Source organism: Myodes glareolus, chromosome X (assembly GCF_982192425.1).
Source record: "Myodes glareolus chromosome X, mMyoGla1.1, whole genome shotgun sequence".
In the NCBI taxonomy this organism is placed as follows: domain Eukaryota; kingdom Metazoa; phylum Chordata; class Mammalia; order Rodentia; family Cricetidae; genus Myodes; species Myodes glareolus.
In genome coordinates, this window is record NC_142053.1 from 125,363,819 (window position 1) to 125,380,659 (window position 16,841).

Genomic DNA, 16,841 nt, shown 5'->3' on the forward strand with positions numbered 1-16,841 from the left:
TTAATAGCAGCTCTTTCTTGAGTGGGCTCTGCTTGCTAGAGGCAAGCACCCTCATTTAAGAGAGGCTTCCTGACTCAGCTTTAGCTGTAAAACCTTGCAGCTCTTTTAAGAAGTCCTGCCACGAAATACCTAAATGGTGTTGATAAAAACGTGACCACATGCTTTTTGGTTTTCAGCTGTAGCAGGGAAAAAGCCACACTGCTTTAAAATGCCAGCTTTCTGGGTCATCCTGCCAATGCAAACTCGGACTCTTTCAGGCAGAAGGCCTGGCTACAGAGCATTTGACTGTAGTTTGTGAGCAGACTGCTGCAGCTTGCTTGGTGGCAGGGACCTCAAAACACCATAGAGTTGTGGCAATAAACATGGCTATAAATGTGGCTACAGCCGGTACTTCCCCCATTGTCCCATGCTATCGTCTCGCCAGCAAGAACCATGCGGGACACTAGGATCTTTTTGCAGAAATAGCTTTAATGTGTCCTGAGAGAGAGCACATCAGCTAACATGGCCGGGGACCCAGATATGAAGGAACCCATCCCTTATATAGGAAACAGTCCTTGCTTTGGACGTGTCATTCTTGGATTGGTCTGTTGCCCATAATCCCAGATGATGCCTTGGGAGTAGGCGGGGACAACAATGGAAAGTTACCTAGCACATGTGCGTTCACCTGGCGGTGAAACCGAATGTCAGTGCCATCTTGTAATGGGGCATATGGATGCGGCCCTTCACACCCCATGAGGCTAGAAACTCAGAAAACTAAAGACTGTGCTGGATCCAGCCATCAAAACCACAGCTTTAATTCTAGCCATATTGCCTAGCAAATTAAAGACTCATGTGGTCAGAAAAAGAGAGATATACAGTAGAGGAGATACACAGTAAAGAGAGAGTCAAAGATGAAGAAAACCTCTTAATGTTTTACAGTGTGCTAAAAATATATGCAGGCTTGGGAGAGAAAAGAAAAGTGTTAAAGTCCTTAAAAAAGAAAAAAAAAGAGAGTAGTTGGGTGTGGTAGCACACACCTTTAATCCCAACACTTGGGAGACAGAGGCAGGCAGATCTCTGTGAGTTCAAGGACAACCTGATCTACAGAGGGAGTTCTAGGACAGTCAAAGATACACAGAGAATCTGACTCAAAAGGCCAAAAATTAAAAGTAAAAATAAAGAAATAGAAATTAAAATAAAGCCACATAAAGATGAAAAATATGCAGAGAGTCTGGATATTGTATGTTATTATGCTCTTTTTGAATTGTTTGAATGCTGAGGAAGAAGCAACAGCTGCTAAAAGATATAAATACTGATGAACTAATCCAAGATAGGTATTTTACAAATACCTTGACTTCAAAATTGAAATCAAAAGATATGTTACTTTGGAGAAGAGGTTTTGCTTTTGTTTCCACAGAAAATGAGAGGCTATGGATTTATTCTGAGTTAAGAAAAATCAGGTTTGGGGGCTGGAGAGATGGCTCAGTGGTTAAGAGCACTGACTGCTCTTCCAAAGGTCCTGAGTTCAATTCCCAGCAACCACATGGTGGCTCACAACCATCTGTAATGAAGTCTGGTGCCCTCTTCTGGCCTGTAGACATACACGCAGAAAGAATATTGTATATATAATAAATAAATAAATATTTTAAAAAAAAGAAAAAAGAAAAATCAGGTTTGATCAAGGAAGACCACCTGAGAAATCTCCAGTAGGAACAGATGACCCAGATGTCTGAGTTCTACATCCAGAACAGATTCAAGATGCTACCTGAGATGATCAAGCTTCACAGGATAATCCAGTCAGGACTTGATCATAATTCTAAATTTTCTTTATGTCCCCATAAGATTATCAGTGCCCCCAACAAACAGGAAGTAGCCTGGAGAACTATGCCTACATTCCCAAAACATGGACTATGGATATTTTGCTTTGTTTAGAATGTTGGTTGCAAGTTGTTATGACTAATGGTCAGGAGAAAAGCTAAACAAAGGATATTAGATTCAGAGTTCTTGTTTTTTTAAAAAAAAAACGAGGGGGAAATGCTGTAAGATAATGGTCTGTATCCTATCAATTATATTTTAAATAAACGCTGATTGGCCAGTAGTCAGGCAGGAAGTATAGGTGGGACAATCACTCAGGAAATAGAGGTGGGTCAATGAGAACAAGAGAATTCTGGGAGGAAGGAAGTCCTTTTGGGCATCCTGTCCTAGCTGCAGAAGAAGCAAGATGTGACTGCCTCACTGAATAAGGTTCTGAGCCACATGGCTAACACAAATAAGAATAATGGGCTAATATAAGTTGTAAAAGTTAATAAGAAGCCTGAGATACTAGACCAATCAGTTTATAACTAATGTAGACCTCTGTGTGATTTCTTTGGGCCTTAACAACTGCGGGGACCAGGCAGGACAGAAACCTCGGACAACACATCAGGGGAGGGGTAGTACTGTGAGTGAGGTGGCAGGACTGATGGTGAGGGGCTGGGCAACTGGTGAAGAACAAGGCAGGACTGATTGAAGAAATGTGCCAAATGGTGTGACTGAGGTTGGGGCTGAGGGAAGGGGCGGGTCAGAAGGTTAGTGGAGGGCTAACTTTAGGTTCTGATGGTTAGGGTTGGAACTTTGGATGAGAGTCTGGCCTGAGTGTATCAGGGCAGGATGTTGTGGTGTGTTGCCAGTCTGAGGGTCAGGAGAAAGGCAGTAGGTAAAGCTCATGACTGATTGTGAGTGGTTGGGGCTAAGAGTGAGGGAGCTGTGGAAGGAAAGTGATGGGTGGGGCTGAGCAGTGAGTAGACAGGATATGCATAGAAGTGAGGAGAAAGGACTATGGGGTGTTGGATCAGAACACTGCAGGATGGGACATAAGTCAACCTGAATTGAATTGTGATTAGGGGCATTAGAAGGGAACCCTGAAGAGGGGCTGAGTGGTTGCAGGTTGGGTTGTCTAATGAGCACAGAAAGAGGAGGGGGGCTTCGTTGTGAGAGTGTGGGAATGGGGAAAGCAGGTACATAAAGGGTGTGGCACATTTTGGTTACAGGGACAGGGGCAGGTGAGGGGCACATGCACTATCTGGACAACATTTGGGGAGGGTGACAGGGCAGGTCCACTGAAGGTGTCACATGTCAGGACATGACTGAGGAGGGGAGTTTCTGCCATGGGGGACATCAGAGCTGAGGTGTCCACTCTGACTTTACCATGATCCACACATACACCCTAACTAAATAGGATGGTGCAGAGGAGCAGGGTCACCTGCAATCTTGGGAATGCTGTTCTTTTAGAGTGCCATTCGCATCCAGGATACTACATGCTTGTTTGTGCCTCTGTTCACCTAGATGCAGGAAACATGAGAAACCTGGCTCCCTTTCATGTATTGTAGAAGGGAAGAAAGTATATGGGGTAGAGCTTAGCTTCTGGATTTACAACAGTCCAGGGAAGGTTATTTGACATAGGACAGGGGCTCTGGAGATGAGAGGCAACCCCTGGACCTGAGGCAGATTTCAGGTGTCACTTGAGAACCAAACAAGACAGGGACAGAGCCAGAAGTAGTCTTGTGTGTATTCTATCCTGTCCATGAATGGTCTCCCCTGTCATCCAACTGATCCTCCTGCTAGGCCACCAGGAAGTCATATTCCTCCACTTCATACTTTTTCCAGTCCTGCTCCAGGTTCATTGCGATCAGGTCTCTTTGTGATTGTGCAAGTGGTGGTGTAGCATCCAGACTGGGGGATGGAATAACAGGGAGGGTGGCCCCAAAGGGTGCTGAAGAAGAGAGACCCCAATGTCCACATGCAGGACTGAAACTTGCTTTCTCTACTACTGGTACAGATAAATATAGATGTCACAGATGTTGAAAAAGATGCTGGTGAACTTGCTGCACTTTTGGTCCCACAGCATGATCTTGCCTGTGTGATGGAGATGATCAGGACCTGGGAACTTGGGGAGGCAGCGGGAGGTGGCTATGTGTGTCCTGGATTGCCAGGCTTGCCTATGCACTGCAGCTTCACCAGGTAGAGCATGTGTCACAGATTGTCCAGGAAGGATAGCACCTCAATTGCCCTGGCATCCAGAAGTCTGTTCTACTCCTCTTATAAATACTACAGCTAGAACATGGACTACACATGTTCACCATCCAGATCCATTCAGTGTTATCAGTACTCTATGCTAACACAGTGCATATGTAAATCTGGCCACAATCATGGGTCATGATCACTGGCAAGGGATGTAAACTACAGGATACAGCAATGCCACTTGAGATATATCAGCTAACTTATGAGAATGAATTACGGCAGATACCTGAAGATAGCATTGCTTGAAGGAGTTCACAAGGTAAGTTGAAGTGAATGGACAAAAAATGCTGGATAGACAGTATAAAGGAATACTGTGGAACCTTGGTCATGACAATAACACAAGCGTCTAGTACTGCCTAGAATTAGAACACCTGGAGAACCACCATAAACTGACTGTCCATGCATGCCTAACCCTTTCCAGGGAAAAAATGATGGTGATGATGATTACAAGGAGTCAGACTGTGAGATTATAACTGTTGTTTTGCAAGCCCAGTAGGAACCTATCAGCTCATAGGAAGAGCCCAAAAATCAGGGAAGAGCTAAAATGTGGTGGTTTCATTGGAGGTTTTAGTATCATGTATGTGTGTCCTCTGCAACCTTCAATGACTGCATATTTAAAAGGTAATTCTGCTAATGAGGGTATTGCCAAATCCATTGACATTGCCCTTTCAGCTGGCACTATTTGCCAAGTCACATATACCTAATATTACTAAATACAATCTGTGGAAAAGCTTTACGAAGACTTTTTGGTGGGTATTTTCTACATTGACAATTAAAACTATGAATGTAGTAATTAACAGCCTCCAAGGTAACTGGCAAGTTATAAATTTTCCAATGTCACTTTTCTTCAGCTGTGTTTTATTAAGTGTTACAGCTCAGATAGAATGGTATTCTGGCAATAGGGGGATAAGGAATACCATGAAATAACAGGTTGCTACAAACCTAAAACAAGAGATTTAATGGGAAGGATAAAAATAGTAGGGTGACTCTATGTGCTAGGAAAGGAAACAGGAGAGAACTGAACAAAATGAAGGACTTATATGAAGTTTCCTTGGAAGGGCTGTACCTTTTCATGGTGCAGCTTTCCAGTGTACAGATTGGTGCGATTTCTAGTCCAGAGCTTTGGATTTTAATTCAGTAGGGCAGGGGCTAGAATGGAGGCCAAGTGTTACCATTAGGACAGTTAGAGTGTTCTATCTGTGAAACCTGGCAGTTGGGGGGTCCTAAGTTTTGGGGTTCGGCCCACTATTGTACCTCAAAATGCTTGGAGGTTTTAAGACATTTCACAGACTAGACAGAGACTGATGTGTGAGCTATTTCCTCAAAGGTGCAGGTACCCAACTTATTTTATCTAATATTTGAAAACACATGTCCCTGCTATTCTGGTCTCTGTCCATGCATTTGAATTCTTCCACATATGTTTACTTTTATATGTTGGAGACCAGATTATGATTGTTTATTTCCCTTTATTTTGCCATCTCCACTACCTCCCATTTACCCCTGCTTAGTCTCTGCACTCTGAACAAAATTATACCAGTGAAAACATGATTCTGATTGCCTGAATAAGAGTTTATAAATCTGACAATTGATGTTTTCAAATATATATGGGATACTGAAGGAGACCTTCACACTATTCCAAAGTAGGCCAATATTCCTTTGGAAGACACATGGTAATCAAAGCTGGATTAATGTGTATCACAATGTCTAATATAATGTATAAAATGTCGGATTAAGAAGTCTGTTATTCACGTAACTTCAAAGACAGGCAACTATGTGCACAGCAGCTTATTAGACAATTGACTTTCTTTTTTTAAAAGTAATTTTATTAAATTATAAAAGTTTCCATTTATGCCCCTCTTCCCAACACCCTCCCACTCCCCCCCACTCCCTCTCCTCCTCCCTCTTTGTCCCTAAGGGCAGTCAGGGTTTCCGGCCCTGTGGGAAGTTCAAGTTCCTCCCCCCTCCCTCCAGGTCCAGGAAGGTGATTATCCAAACAGACTGGATCCCCAAAATCCAGTATATGCAGAGGAAACTAGTCCCAGTGTCATTGTCAATGGCTTTTCAGAAAGGCTCCGGGCCAGCCACATTCAGAGAATCCGGCCACACTCAGAGAATCTGGTTGGATCACGTCCTCGTTCAGTCCCAGTCCAACTGGCCTTGGTAAACTCTCATTACATCCGTCCCCTTGTATCAGTGGGTGATAGCATCCCTCGCAGTCCCCATTTCCTTCTTCATTTTCTTCGTCCTTCTGCTCCTCATTTGGACCTTGGGGGGCTCAGTCCGGTGCTCCAATGTGGGTCTCCGTCCGTATCGCCATCCATCGCCAGATGAAGGATCTATGGTGATAAGTAAAATATTCATCAGTATGGTTATGGGCCAAGGCCGGTTCAGGCACCCTCTCCTCTGTCCAGAGAACAATCTGGGGATCTCTCCTTGGACCTGGGATCCCATATATAATCAAGTCTCCTGTAAACCCTAAAATGACTCCCTTAGTTGAAATATATTCTTCCCTGATCCCACATTCATCCTTCCTCCCTCCCGACAATTGACTTTCATAGGCTACTTTTGGTGAGGTCTCAGAAGAAGTTGACATGCAGAGATTAAACTTCTTTTTTTTTTTTTTTTAAGTGGAAGTGTTCTGACTAAAGGAAGGACACAGGCACGTTATTTCCTTTCTGGAGATGTGACATCTGGAGTATATGAGCTACATCTAAATGTTCATCAATATGTCATAATGTCATAGTTACAGTGTCACTTCACTTCGTGCTTTAAAGCAGTCATAGAAAGAAGTTTTGTATTAGAAAAAATAATGATAATTATAGTTCACAAAGAGTTGCATCCTTAGTATAACTGAATTAATGTCTAATATGTGGGTCAATAATGTGTGAAGTTTGTTTAGAATTTGGATATATATTAGACTATGACAGGCTGTGAAATCCTAAACGCTGCCTGGAAACCCCAGTTTGATGCTTTCTGCTAATATGAAAGGCCCAAGATGCAGGGAACAGCTGAGATGTAATGTTTCGTATGGAGGATTTAGCATCACATATAGGTGTCCTATGCAATTTTTGTGGCAGTATAGGTGGGAGGTTACCTCAAAATCCTTGGCAAATTACCTTCCCACTGTCACTCTCAGGTCGTGAGTATTTAATGTAACTGAGTAGAATATATAGAAAACCTTTTCGGAGACTTTTTTGGGTGAATGTCCTCTTCACTGAGTAGTAAAATTCTGAACTAATGAATTAGAAGCCTCAGAAGTCTTCACAAAATGGTGAGATTTCCATTGTAAGCTTCCTTCCACTAAGTTTTTATTAAGTATTGCAGTTCAGAAGGAAAAGTACTCTGGCAGGAGTGAATTAAAACCAGAAAGTCGTAGCTTACAGAAAAGCTCACACAGGAGATATATTGGGAGGGATAAAATCAAGGGGGTGACTGAGTCTGATAGAAGAAGAATCAATGGTGTAGTGAACATAATAAAGGGTTTATATAGACTTTCTATGATTGTGATAGAAGTTTTGGGGTTCAGATTTCAGCTTATGGATTAGTAGGATTTCTAGTCCTGAGCTTCACTTTCTTACAAAGTAGGGCAGGGGGCTAAGATGGAGTTTAGTTTCTTCTTTTAGGACAGTTAGTGTTCTTTTGAGTGGAAAATTGCTGTTGAAAATCTTTAGGGGATGGGCCTGGCACACAGTGTCTTTTTGTTTTTTGAGCCATTTCTTAGAATGGATAGAGTTTGCTATGTGATTTATTTCTGATATCCATTGAAAACACATGTCCCTATTATTTGGGCCTCTTCCCATGGAGTTGTAGTCTTCCTCAAAGTGTTTTACTTTTGTGTTTTGAATATGATTGATATTTACCTTTTCTTTACAATTTCCAATGCTTGTCATTTACCTCTGCTTGATGTTCACACTCTTCAAAATTTTATAAGCATGCCTGTGTAAACATGAATATGATAGCTTAAACAAGAGTTTAAAAAGCTGACAATGGATGTTCCAATTTTACATGGAAAAAAGCAGGAGAAGTCCATACTCCAAAAATATATAGAAGAAATCCAAGGATTCTCGGTGTGTGAGAAATATTTGCAAAGGAAGGGAATTTCTTGTTACTCAATATCCTACTTTATTGTTTGTTTAGATGAAATAATATTGCAATAAAAAGGACCTACTTGTGAAAACATAAAAATGCATATTCCTTTGCATTATTTTAATGTTCTCTTTGATTAGTAATTCTTCTTACAACACCCAATGTATATCTATCATATTGCCTATCTATCTATCTATCTATCTATCTATCTATCTATCTATCTATCTATCATCTCTCTGTTTGTGTTTGCATATATGTGTGTGAGTATCCAATTCTTAGTAAACACATATTACTTTCTTTGTTGCCTGTCCTTGTAGCCTTTGTCTTTCTTTCCTTGTTTCTTCTTTTCTACCTTTGTGCATTCCTAACTAATTTCCATTATTTACTTTATATTATTTCTCATACTTTTGTTCTTTTCTAATTTTTCTTTTGCTAATATACTCCTTTAATTTGTACTATTATTATATTGTGTTTCATCTATTCAATTCTAAGTTTTAATTTTTAAATGTTTTTCATTAATAGAGATGAAGATGGATGTGATTGACAATTGCATATCAAACAATGTTTCTGAAAGCAAAAAACAGGCCCAGAATTACTACTTGGTTATGGGATCCCTGAACCTTGATATGTATATTAGGCATTTGTTTCTGCCTGTGAATGTGTAGCATGAATGTATAGACTATGTTTTTTGGTTTGTTTCTTTTGTTTATTTATTTTTATTTTTTATTACTTTATAAATAATACCAATCAAAATTTCCACTTCCTCACTTGCTCCCACTTCCCTCCCGCTCCTTCACACACTCTCCCCTCCACCCCCCTCCATTACTAAGAGAAGGCAAGGTACCCTGCTGTGCGGGAAGTCCAAGGCCCTCCCCCGTACATCCAGGTTTAAGAAAGTATGCATCCAAATAGAATAGCATCCCAAAGAGCCAGTACATGCAGTAGAGACAAATCCCAGTGCCATTATCATTGGCTTCTCAGTCTGGCCTAATTGTCACCCACATTCAGAGGGTTCAGGTTGACGTGATGCTTGTTCAGTACCAGTCCAGCTGGCTTTGGTGAGCTCCCATTAGCTCAGGAATACTGTCTCAGTGGGTGGATCAAACCCCTTGTGGTCCTGACTTCCTTCTTCATATTTTTCCTCCTTCTGCTCTTCAACTGGACCTTGGGAGTTCAGTCCAGTGCTCCAGTGTAGGTCTCTGTCTCTATCTCCATCCATCGCATGAGGAAGGTTCTATGGTTATATTCAAGATAGTCATCAGTCTGATTACAGGACAAGGCCAGTTCAGGCACCCTCTCTTCCACTGTCCAGGGTCCTAGCTGGGGTCATCTCTGTGAACTCCTGGAAACCCCTCCAGAGCCAAGCCTCTTGTCAATCCCAAAATGGCTCCCTCAATTAAGATATCTTCTTCCCTGCTACCATATCCATCCATCCTCCATCTCAACCATCCCACTCCCCCAAGCTCTTCCTAATGCTCTCCTTCTCCACGCTCTCTTCCCCTCTCCTCTTCCTGCTCCACTTACATGCTCTCAACTTTTGCCTGGCGATATTGTCTGCTTCCAATTTCTAGGAGGATCTGTATATGTTTTTCTTTGGGTTCACCTTATTACTTAGCTTCTCTAGGATCGAGAACTATAGATAGGCTCAATGTCCTTTGTTTATGGCTAGAATCCACTAATGAGTCAGTACATACCATATTCCTCTTTTTGGGTCTGGGTTACCTCACTCAGTAAAGTGTTTTCTACTTCCATCAATTTGCATGCAAAATTCAAGATGTCATTGTTTTTTTACTTCCGAGTAGTACTCTAATGTGTAGGTATCCCATACATTCTTTATCCATTCTTCCATTGAGGGGCATCTAGGCTTTTTCCAGGTTCTGGCTATTACAAAAAAATGCTGCTATGAACATAGTTGAAGAAATGCTTTTGTAGTATGATTGGGCATCTCTTGGGTATATTCCCAAGAGTGGTATTGCTAGATCCTGAGGTAGATTGCTAGATCCCAATTTTCTGAGAAACCGCCATACTGATTTCCAAAGTGGTTGCACAAGTTTGGATTACCACCAGTAATGGATTAGTGTTCCCCTTACTCCACATCCTCTTCAGGATAAGCTATCATTGGTGTTCTTTATTTTAGCCATTCTGACAGGTATAAGATGGTATCTCAAAGTTGTTTTGATTTGCATTTTGATAGCTAAGAAAGTTGAACATGTCCTTAAGTATCTACTGGCCATTTGAAATTCTTCTGTTGAGAATTCTCTGTTCAGTTCAGTACACCATTTTTAATTGGATTATTTAGAATTTTAATATCTAGTTTCTTGAGTGCTTTATATATTTTGGAGATCAGACCTTTGTCTGATGTAAGGTTGCTGAAGATCTTCTCCCATTCAGTAGGATGCCTTTTTGTCTTAATGACAGTATCCTTTGCTTTACAGAAGCTTCTCAGTTTCAGGGGGTCCCATTTATTCCCTGTTGCTCTTGATGTCTGTGCTACTAGGGTTATACATAGGAGGTGGTCTCCTGTGCTCATGTGTTGCAGTCTACTTCCCACTTTCTCTTCTATCAGGTTCAGTGTAGTAGGATTTATATTGAGGTCTTTAATCCATTTGTACTTGAGTTTTGTGCATGGTGATAGATATGGATCTATTTTCATTCTTCTACAGGTTGACATCCAGTTATGCATGCACCATTTGTTGAAGATGCTCTCTTTCTTCCATTTTAGCTTTTTAAAAGGGAGCTTTTAGCTCTCTTGTCAAAAATCAGGTGTTCATAGGTTTGTGGGTTAATATCCGGGTCTTCTATTTGATTCTAATATCCTGGGCTTTTTGTTTTTCCATATGAATTTGATTATTGTTCTTTCAAGGTCTGTGAAGAATTGTTTTGGGATTTTGATGGGGATTGCATTGCATCTACAGATTGTCTTTGGTAGGATTGACATTTTTACTTTGTTGATCCTACCTATCCAAGAGCATGGGAGATCTTTCCGTTTTCTGGTATCTTCTTCAACTTCTTTCTTCAAAGACTTAAAAGTTTTGTTGAACAAGTCTTTCACTTCTTTGGCTAGTGTTACCCATGGTGCCTGCATGATGGGATGGTTCATGAGTCGGGCAAGGTAATGGAGATTGAAACACACACACACACACACACACACACACACACACACACACACACACACAGACGTCATCCTTGAAACAAGAATGCCAATTTTATTGTGTTCCTGGGCAGTTTTTATAGGGCTTTTCTTGACTAATGGTCATGCCCTAGCTCTTGTGATTTTTCAGCTGCATACTCACCAGAAACTACTCTCCTACCATCATGAACTCCTGAGAGTCTTGTGCCCAGAGCAGCTGCAAGCACAGGAAAATAAGGTGTTTACTCCAGCAGGCAAGGGGTCATTGAAAATTCAGGGTAGGAGGGCCTGCAGTCCCCAACAGCTCTCTCTTTTCTATATATTTAGATAAAGGTTCTGGACTAGCATGGGCATAGCCAAATATGATAGCAATAAGTTGGACAATGCCCCAGAGAACTGCTCATTTCCACATGAATGATAGAGTCACTGTACAAGATAGCCACAGCAGCCATCTGACTGATGGCAAATACGGCTTTTGCGCGGAGACTGTAGTGGTAATAATAGTGGCCCCTACAGCTGCAGTGATCCTGAAGTCTCAGCAGGAACAGCACAGCTTATTTGGGATAGGTACCAAGTCTGGAACCTGGACAACAGTGGTAGTTGTCTCGTTCACCCAAAAGCTGTTTAAATGAGTGCAGTTAAAGATCAAATCATTCAAGGTACAAACAGCTCCGTGAGAAATCTTATTTTGGCTCTAGTTTAACTGCAAAGTATTTTCTGAAAACGCAGACTGCCAGATAGTATAAATATACCAGTAACATTTTGTGTCCCCAATTAATGGGAATGGCTGGCTGTAATATAGCTCAATCCGTGTAACAGATGTACAGCCATGTGAGACTATCCAGGCCCACCGGCATCAGCACCGGTGGATTTCTGACTGGGGCCCATCATACCTGTTGGCCATAGCTGATGGCCAGGAAAATCATCCATATGACACACAAACTGTTCAAGAATCCAAAGAGGGCTTTTTCCCCCTCTGGATCTCCTTTGCATGATGCCAAGGACACTTCCAGCATTCCTACAACTTCTCCAAGCTGCTCCCTGACCCCACAATCTTCAGCAAACAATCATTGAGAGAACTGGGCATAGTTCTCTCCAAACTGCCTCCTTCTGTTAGCTGGGTGAAGTATTTTGGGGGTGTTCACAGTTACCTTTTGAGGGTCTCTGTACATCAAACCACATTAGTCTGCAATGATTCCACAGGGTTCCATCTTCTGTGGAAACAAAAGCAGAACTTCTTTTCCAATGCAACACATCCTTAGATCCAAGTTTTGAAATGAAGATACCTTTCTTAGCAGTCCCCAGAATCAAATGTCTTTCTCCAGCCAAAGAAGAAACCACTATAATATACATAGTCCAGATTCTCTCGCACATTCCATCTTTATGTGGCTTACTTTTATTATCATTACTACCATAACAGACTTGAAAAAAATCTGCCCTCATCCTTCAATTCACCCTCTCATCTTTTCTTTATTACTTCCCTGATGGCCAGTCTTCTGAAAGGTGTCTGTCAGAGTGTCCCTAGTTCTCAATCTCAGTGATACCTCCTGTGGTGCCTACACCACCCAGAACTGCTATTAGGCAAGGGTCTGGGGAGGAAAAAACATACAGATACATACCCATCAATTCAACCTCAGCATTCCTGAGAGAGATCTCTCAGGGATCCCTAGTTCCCTATCTCACTGGGGCCTCCATTTGTACCATTCTGCCTGTACACCACAGGATGGTTCACGAGTTGGACAAGGGACTGGAAGTTGAAACACACACACACACACACACACACACACACACACACACAAACAGAGACACACGTCATCCTTGAAACAAAAATGCCAATTTTATTGTGTTCCAGGACAGCTTATATAGGCCTCTTCTTGACTAATGGCCACGCCTTAGCTCTAAGAATTTTTCAGCTGCAAGCCCACCAAAATCCACTCCCATGCCATCAGAAACTCTTAAAGATCTGGTGCCCAGAGCAGCTGCAAGCACAGGAAAACAAGTTGTTTACTTTGGCAGGTAAGGGGTCATAGAAAATTCAGGGTCTGAGGGTCTGCAGTCCCCAATAGTTACCCCCAAGATATTTTATGTTATTTGTGGTGCTTGTGAAAGGTGATGTTTCTCCGATTCCCTCTCAGCTTCTTTATCATTTGGGTATAGGAAGGCTACTGATTTTTTATCTTGTATCCTGCCATATCACTGAATGTATTTGTCAGCTGTAGGAGTTCTCTGATAGAAATTTTGCGGTCACTTATGTACACTATCATATCATCTGCAAATAACAAAAGTTTGACTTCTTCCTTTCCAATTTGAATCCCCTTGATCTCATTTTGTTGTCTTATTGCTATTGCCAAAACTTTAAGAACTATGTTGAATAGATATGGAGAGAATGGACAGCCTTATCTTATTCCTGATTTTAGTAGAATCGCTTTGAGTTTCTCTCCATTTAATTTGATGTTGTCTGTTGGCTTGCTGTAGATTGCTTTTATTATGTTTAGATATGTTCCTTGTATCCCTGATCTCTCCAAGACCTTTGTCATGAAGGGGTGTTAGATTTTGTTGAATACTTTTTCAGCATCTAATGAGATGATCTGGTGGGGTTTTTTCTTTCAGTTTATTTATATGATGGATTACATTGATAGATTTTTGTATGTTGAACCAGCCCTGCATCTCTGGGATGAAGTCAACTTGACTGTGGTAGATGATTTTTGATGTGTTCTTGGATTCAGTTTGCCAATATTTTATTGAGTAATTTTGCATTGATGTTCATGAGTGAGACTGGTCTGTAATTCTCTTTTTTGGTTGAGTCTTTGTGTGGTTTTGGTATCAGGGTAATGGGAGCTTCATATAAAGAGTCTGGCAACGTTTCTTCTGTTTCTATTAGTAGAACACTTTAAGGAGTATGGGCATTAGCTCTTCTTGGACGTTCTGGTAGAATTCTGCATTAAATTTATCCGTCCCTGGGCGTTTTTTGGTTGGGAGGTTTTTGATGACATCTATTTCCTTGCCGTTTATAGGTCAATTTAAATTGCTCACCTGGTCTTGATTTAATTTTGGTATATGGTCTCTATCTAGAAAACTGTCCATTTCTTTTACATTTTCCAATTTTGTGGAATACAGGTTTTTGTACTATGACCTAATGATTCTCTGAATTTCCTCCATGTCTGTTGTTATGTCCCCCTTTTCATTTCTGATTTTGTTAATTCGGACGTTCTCTCTCTGCCTTTTGACTAGTTTGGATAACAGTTTGTCAATCTTGTTAATTTTCTCAAAGAACCAGATTTGTTTCATTGATTCTTTGGATTGTTTTCTTTGTTTCTGTTTTGCTGATTTTAGCCCTCAATTTATTTCCTGCCTTCTACTCCTCCTTGGTGAGTCTGCTTCCTTTTGTTCTACAGCTATCAGGTGTGCTGTTAAGTCACTAATGTGAACTTTCTCAATTTTCTTTATGTGGGCATTTAGTGTTATGAACTTTCCTCTTAGCACTACTTTCATAGTGTCCCATAGGTTTGGGTGCTTCATTTTCATTTAACTCAAGGAAGTCTTTAATTGATTCCTTTATTTCTTTTTTGACTCAGGGTTGGTTCTATAGTTCATTGTTCAATTTCCATGAGTTTGTAGGCTTTCTGAGTGTAATATTGTTGTTAAATTCTAATTTTCATCCATAGTGTTCTGATAACACACAGGTGGTTAGTCCAGTTTTTGTATCTGTGGAGTTTTACTTTGTTACCAAGTACGTGATCAATTTTAGAGAAGGTTCCATGAGGTGCTGGAATGTTCTATATATGTCTGTTAAGTCCATTTGAGTCATGGCATCTGTGAGTTCTCTTATTTGTCTGTTAAGTTTCTGTTTGTTTTACTTGTCCATTGTCAAGAGAAGAGTGTTGAAATCTTCGAATATTGGTTTGTGAGGTCTGATGTGCGATTTAATCTTTAGTAAAGTTTCTTTTACATATGTGTGTGCTCTTGCATTAGGGGCATAGACATTCAGAATTTAGACCTCATCTTGATGAATTGTTCCTGTTATGAGTCCTTCTTCATTTCTCTGACTGATTTATTTTGAAATCAATTTTGTTTTATAGTAGGAGAGCTCTACCCACTTGTTTCTTAGGTCATTTGATTGCAAAACCTTTTCCCAACCCTTTACTCTGAGGTAGTGTCTGTCTTTGAGGTTGGGGTGTGTTTCTTGTATACAGCAGAAGGCTAGATTTTCTTTTCATGTCCATTCTTTTACCCTGTGTCTTTTTTATTTATTTATTAAAAATTTCCACCTCCTCCCCTCCTCCCATTTCCCTCCCTCTACCTCCACTTCCCTTACCCTTGCCTCTCCAGTCCTAAGAGAAGTCAAGGTCCCTGCCCTGTGGGAAGTCCAAGGCCCTCCCCCTCCCTCCAGGTCTAGGAAGGTGTGCATCCGAACAGACTAGGCTCCCAAAAAGTCAAGACATGCTGTAGAATCAAAACCCAGTGCCATTATCATTGGCTTCTCAGTCAGCCCTCATTTTCAGCCACATTCAAAGAATCTGGTCTGATCACATGCTCGTTCAGTCCCAGTCCAGCTGGCCTTGGTGAACTCCCATTAGACCAGTCACACCATCTCCGTGGGTGGGCACCCTCCTCGCGGTCCTGACTTCCTTCCTGATAGTCTCCCTCCTTCTGCTCTTCATCTGGACCTTGGGAGCTCAGTTCAGTGCTCCACTATGGGTCTCTGTCTCTATCTCCATCCATTGCAAGATGAAGGTTCTATGGTGATATGCAAGATATTCATCAGTGTGGCTATGGGACAAGGCCAGTTCAGGTACCCTCTCCTCTGCTGCCCAATGACCTAGCTGTGGACATCCCCTTGGACATCTAGGAACCCCTCTAGAGCCAAGTCTCTTGCCAATCCTAAAATGGCATCCTTAATTAAGATATCTTCTTCCATGGACCCATATCCACACTTCCTCCATCTCAACCATTTCATTCTCCCAAGCTCTCCCCAGTCCTCCCCTTTTCCCTTCTCTCTCCCCATCTCCCTTTCCCCCAACCCCACTCACACCCCTGTGCTCCCAACTTTTGCCCAGGGATCTTGTCCACTTCCATTGGACAGGAGGATAAATATATGTTTTTCTTTGGGTTCACCTTCCTATTTAACTTCTCTAAGATCACGAACTATAGGCTTGATGTCCTTTGTTTATGGCTAGACTCCACCAATGAGTGAGTACATACCATATTCATGTTTTTGGGTCTGGGTTATCTCACTCAGTAAAGTGTTTTCTATTTCCATCAATTTGCATGCAGATTTCAAGAAGTCATTGTTTTTTATTGCTGAGTAGAACTCTAATGTGTATATGTGCCACACCTTCTTTATCCATTCTTTTTTTCTTTAAACAGATCCATTGTATTTTTTGTTTTTTTAAATTTATTTATTTATTTATTAGAAATTTCCAACTCCTCGCCGCCTCCCATTTCCGTCCCTCACCCCACCTCCCCCTCCCTTTCTAGTCCTAAGAGCAGTCAGAGTTTCCTGCCCCATGGGAAGTCCAAGATTCTCCCCCTTTCATCCAGGTCTATAAAGGTGAGCATCCAAACAAACCAGGCTCCAACAAAGTCA